The sequence below is a fragment of the Trachypithecus francoisi genome, unplaced genomic scaffold (genome assembly GCF_009764315.1).
Source record: "Trachypithecus francoisi isolate TF-2019V2 unplaced genomic scaffold, Tfra_2.0 Lachesis_group9, whole genome shotgun sequence".
Lineage (NCBI taxonomy): Eukaryota > Metazoa > Chordata > Mammalia > Primates > Cercopithecidae > Trachypithecus > Trachypithecus francoisi.
Window position 1 is genome coordinate 63,219,735 of NW_022681474.1, and position 6,000 is coordinate 63,225,734.

Genomic DNA, 6,000 nt, shown 5'->3' on the forward strand with positions numbered 1-6,000 from the left:
TTATACAAGTTGCTGTTACATTCTTTAAACTAGGTTGTGAACAACAGAACGAAAATATCTTAATAGCACTGAAAATGTTTATTTCATCCAAGAATTATACAACTGCTTTTTTGTTTTGATGATACACTATAGTTAATTGAATGCATAGTTGCCAAGCATAATTTTTAAATCATAGTCAAATATGACTTAGCAAAGATAACTTGATATCAGTGTCACTAAAAATCCATTTGAAGGAAGAACACAATGCTCTACTGGAAACTACTGATGATAATAGTAAATACATACATTATAGCACTTGAACCAAAGTCCCTGCAAAATATTCCCTTTTACATTTTTCTTTTTTTTTTTTTGAGACAGAGTTTCGCTCTTGTCACCCAGGCTGGAGTACAATGGCGCAATCTTGGCTCACTGCAACCTTCGCCTCCCGGGTTCAAGCGATTCTCCTGCGTCAGCCTCCCGAGTAGGTGGGATTACAGGTACCCGCTGCCACGCCCGGCTAATTTTTGTATTTTTAGTAGCGACAGGGTTTCACCACATTGACCAAGCTGGTCTCGCACTCCTGACCTCAGGTTATCCGCCCACCTCGGCCTCCCAAAGGGCTAGAATTACACGCCTGAGCCACCATGACTGCCCCCTTTCACATTATTCTCATACCGATTGTGACATGATGCTTTAAGTAAAAACTAATGTTACAAGCAAAATGATGAAATTTACAAAATTAAATTTGAAAATTTACCAAGATGAAATTTACAAAATTAAAAAGCCTCAAAAGAATTCTGAATAAATTACATTGCCAAAGAAACTCCATCAAAACCATCAGGTCCAAGCAAACATCAAAAATTCCACCAAAACCATCAGGACCAGCAAACAGGATGGAAGAAGAGTGGCCAATGAGCCAACAAGTAAAACCAAAAGGGTATATATACATAGAAAGCAAGGAAAAGAAAATGTCACCAAGGACGGAGCGATGAACTATATGTCAAATGCTGAGTCAAGTAAAATGAAGACTACGAGCTGACACTGGACTTGGCAACATGGAGGTAGGTCATTTGTAACCTGAAGAACGGCAACAATTTCAGTAGAATGATCGAGGTAAATATCTGACTTACCGTTCAAAAGACAGGAAGTAGGAACAAAGAATTGAATACAAGCACTGTAGAGAAATTTTTCTACAAACGGGAGGAAAGAAATAGAGTATTACTAGAAGAAAACATGGTCAAGAGGAAAGTTCGATGGCAAAAAGAACAAGTGTATATACGCTGTTATGGATTGCATTGTGTCCTCTCCCCCCAAAAAAGTGTGAGGGAGGGAGGGAGGGAGGGAGGGAAGGAAGGAAGGAAGGAAGGAAGGAAGGAAGGAAGGAAGGCAGGCAGGCAGGCAGGCAGGCAGGCAGGCAGCCCGGCCCGCCACGCTCACTTAGTGCAAAAAAAAAAAGAGAAAAAAGAACCTGACAAATGCTCCGATGAAGTTCACATAAATACAAAAATAGAGTCACACGCAATGAATACTCGTATTAGCAAGCAAATATTTAAGGATTTTACATATTTAATTCATTTATCCTTCCTAACAATGCTAGGAAGTGGATGTCAGCATTACTTCGCCCAAGTGCATCCGTCCCTTTCCGCCACCACGACAAACGTTTTCTGGTTTCATCCTTCAAGGATTAATGTACATTCATTTCAAACCCTTTAATGACAGTGTACAAAATCGAGGAGAGCGGCAAGGGTCGGCAGGGGGCGTAGGGAAAGGATGATTTGCCTTCGATCCCAGATCTTGCATAAAAAGCAGCACAAGCGCCACGGAGGCAGCCAGGCAGCGGGAAAACTAACTGCAAAGCCAGGACTCTCACGAAACCCTCAGGTCCGGCTGAGGGAGCCGCTCGCGAGGCTCCCCGCCCTGTGTACCTGCTGAGACTGTGGGAAGTCGGGTGACTGGGCGGTTTGGCCTTGCCACTGCTGGCTGTAAGGTGAAAAACTATTTGCCTGAGGAAGATGGCAATTCCGAGCCTGCCAGACCTCCTTCGAGACAGAAGCCTGAAAAGTCCTCAGACTCCAGCCCCACCCTTTTACAAACTGACGTTTGTGCTGAAAGAAAAGGCCCGGCCTCTGCGCCCCCGGGCGGCCGCAAAGACCGCCGGGCGCCTCCCGCCGGTGCCGGATGGGGCCGTTGATGCCACGTCCCAGACGCCCGACGCCACGACGCCTTGGCGCCGCCGACGTCGCTGACGCTGCGGGCGTGAGCTGCGCGCCGAGAGCGGCAGGGGAGACGCAGTTTGGCCGCTGTGGGGATCTGTCGGAAGGTTAATAATGTCCATGGGCACGTCGGCCTCCTGCTTCCTTATTCTTTCCCACGTGTAATTCCAGGACACCCCCGGAGCGCAGATTCATCGAGGCATTTGGCCTAGAGGCCTGCGAAGGAGAAATAATATACAGGCCTGGTAGGACCTTTAAGAACCTGGGCTTCACCTGCAAAACCAGAGCCCCAGTCCTTCATTCATCTGCTATCTCCTCAAGCTCTTTTCAGTGTATTGTGGAGTTCATTACCAGACTCTAAGCTCGCACGGAAGTGTACATCAGCTTTGTGATCTTAAAAGCAAAACAAAATCAAATGGACTAGGAATTAACTCGAAGCAGAGTTGTGACACTTAAGTGGTTTCTTGCCGTCAGCTTCCACGCACTGCTTTAATATGCAGTTTTACAAGGTAGAGTTTTTTTCGATAATTTGACCTCAAGAAATAATTTTGTCTTTAAGTTGAACAAAGTAAAATGTTTTTAATATTTTAAAATATTAATTGGTTCTCACTTATTAGGTGGGAATTGAACAACGAGAACACTTGGACACAGGAAGGGGAACATCACACACCGGGGCCTGTTGTGGGATGGGGCGGGGGAAGGGATAGCATTAGGAGATATACCTAATGTAAATGACGAGTTAATGGGTGCAGCCTACCAACATGGCACATGTATCCATATGTAACAAACCTGCACGTTGTGCACATGTACCCTAGAACTTAAAAGTACAAAAAAAAAAAAGGAAAAGAAAAATATACATATAGACTGTGGTAGGGGCTGGCAGGGGAGATCAGTTTGTTGAACTGGTTCATATGCATTTTCCAGGCAACAGAAAATCTAAATTTGAGAGGAAAAAGGTGAGGAAGGGGAAGCTTTAGTAGCATCATTCAAGTGTGAGTATGTATTACTACATAGTCCCTGAAATAGAAGGGGTTTACATTATGAAATACTGAAAGATCTAAGAGCTTTGAAACAAAGTTGAAAACATATTGCTCAGTGGTAAATAAAGCAATGTGGGGTTTCAACTGTGCTATCCAATGTGGGAGCCACAACCCCAGGTGGCTACTGAACACCTTAAACGTGTTGGTCCAACTGGTATGTGCTATGAATGTATCATATACAATACACTTCAAAGGGTTGCTATGAAAATAAAAAAGAATGTAAATATCTCAATAATTTGATATTGATTGCATTGAAATACTATTTTTAATATATCAGCTTATAAAATATATTACTAAAATAAAATAAAATATTAATTGATATAATTTAGTTGCTAATAATGCCTGTGTGTAAATGAAAGGAATAGGAAAGATGCAACTAAAAACCGGATTTAAAGGAGACCTTAGATTTGACATAATAGATTTCAACTATTTTCTAAAACTCTGAAAATTGATTATATCTAATTATTTCTAATTTTCAGTAAAATCTGAATGCCTCATCAGAGATTCCTGAAAATTTATCAGCTCCCAAGAGCTGGTGTAGGCTAGCTCCAGCACACCACTGGGAGTTACCACTGGGGTTGCCTGGAAAACAAGACATCTTCTGGAGTGCCAGAAATGTTCTGTCTTCTGCTCTTTCTGGGTGTGTTCAAAAATTCATGAAGGCAGGCGGGCACAGTGGCTCACACCTGTAATCCCAGTACTTTGGGAGGCTGAGGTGGTGCATCACTTGAGGTCAGGAGTTCACGACTAGCCTGGCCAACATGGTGAAACCCCATCTTTACTAAAAATACAAAAATTAGCCAGGCATGATGGCGGGTGCCTGTAATCCCAGCTATTTGGGAGGCTGAGGCAGGAGAATCACTTGAACCCAGGAGGTGGAGGTTGCAGTGAGCCGAGATTGTGCCATTGTGCTCCAGCCTGGGCAACAGAGCAAGACTCCATCTAGAAAAGAAAAAAAGAAAATCATGAAGGCATATGCTTATTTGTGCACTTATCAGTGTGTGTGTTTTATGTCAGTAATAAAGAAAATGTACATATAAATGATCAGATTTATTAAGCTTTCCACCAACAATTTTTTAAAGTTGGCAATAAAATTAAGAAAGTAGTTTAGAAAGTATTGAATTGCTAAAATCAAAATCTCCCAAAACCATTGTAAATGAAAGGGATAGGAAAGATAGACCTAAAAATCAGGAGAGATAAAAGAAGACCTTAGATTTGACACAGCCAATTTCAGTTATTTTCTAGAACCCTGAAAATGAATTATATCTAGTCATTTCTTATTTTGTTGGTAAAATCTTAATGGTCAAGTTGTCAAGTTAGCATACATTAGCAAAACTCTCAGCATGAGTCTAGCCAAAAGTTCACCATTCATATCTGTAGCCTTAATAGTCAGCACAGCTAAGAACACAGAAAAGTTATCAGTGCTGACAATGTAAAGCAAAGTTTAAAAAGTTAATAAATCTAAGCATGTAATATCAAATTTTGCAGTGGTTGGAGTCTCTGACATGAATTGATTATTCTTTGAAAACAAACAATACTTTAGAGAGGAACTTTTTCATCTGATGAAGGACATCTGTGAACTATCTCCAGCTAGCATCATTTTTAAGAGTGAAAAATTGATTTTTTCTTAAGATCGGAAGGAGGCAAGGATATTTGCTCTCACTATGTCTATTCAATATTATACTGGAGTGCAATAAGGCAAGAAAAAGAAATAAAGGCATAATGATTTCAATGAAAGAAATAAAGCTGTATTTCCAGACAACAATACAATTTCCAGACATCTACAGTGAAAACTATATAACATTACTGAGAGAAATTAAAGAAGATCCAAATAAATGGAGATTATATACCATATTAATGGATTAGAAGACCCAATATTGCTAAAATGTCAACTTTTTAAGTCTATGTCTATCAATATTTATGGATTAAATATATCTATGATCAAAATCCAAGCAGATTATTTTCTAGAAATCAGGAAAATAATTTTGCAATTTATATGGAAATGAAAAAGGCTAGAACCAAAACAATCTTGAAAAAAATGAGCAAATATTTAAATGACATATACTACAGGAGTTATATAAAGTTATAGTAAGATAGTATATTACACGAAGATAGACAAAAATGGAACAAATAGAGGGTTGAGAAATATATCCACATATGTAAAGTCAATTGATTTTAAACAGTACCAGCGTACTTCAATGGGGAAAGAAAAATCTTTCCAACAATGAAAATGAAAACTGATATCATTGAGAGAAAAAAAATATTATCCATGACCCCTGCCTCATGCCACACCTGAAAGTTAATTTAAATTAAATCATAGACCTTGTGCCATGGACACATATCATACATATTATCCTTCAAGGGATAATGTGAAGGGTTCTGCTTCCAGCCAAGATGGAGTAACAGCAACTGGGTTTATGTGAAGGGTTCTGCTTCCAGCCAAGATGGAGTAACAGCAACTGGGTTTAACCTCCTGTCTGGAACAAGTAAAGAATCAGACAAAATATATGAAACAATGAATTTTGATACCTTGGTTATCAGATAATGAATGATAATGACCCCTGCATAACAGGAAACAGACAAGATGATCCCTGTGATTTCCTAAGCTTACTGCCTGAAGACAGGTGGTTCCAAGTCATGATACAAAGAACAGAAAACCCAGGCAGCTTCTAGCGGTCTCTGAGTTGAGGGAAGGAGGTGTCCAGGAAGGCCAAGGAAGCTAGAGTTCAAAGAGGAGAATCCTGCAGAAGAAATTAAAGAACAAAGAG

General features: G+C 40.2%; 1 protein-coding gene across 2 annotated transcripts in view; it reads right to left on the minus strand.

Annotated features, from left to right (window-relative positions):
- CCDC7 (coiled-coil domain containing 7) overlaps positions 1–2,268 on the minus strand; it is a 438,580-nt gene extending 436,312 nt beyond the window's left edge. The window contains exon 1 of one of the 2 annotated variants that reach the window (XM_033208742.1): positions 1,905–2,268. The gene's annotated coding sequence lies outside the window, so the exon portion shown is untranslated. The remainder of the gene's footprint in view (positions 1–1,904) is intronic. The other variant, XM_033208741.1, reaches the window with a different exon arrangement.
- Between the last annotated feature and the right edge of the window lie 3,732 nt (positions 2,269–6,000).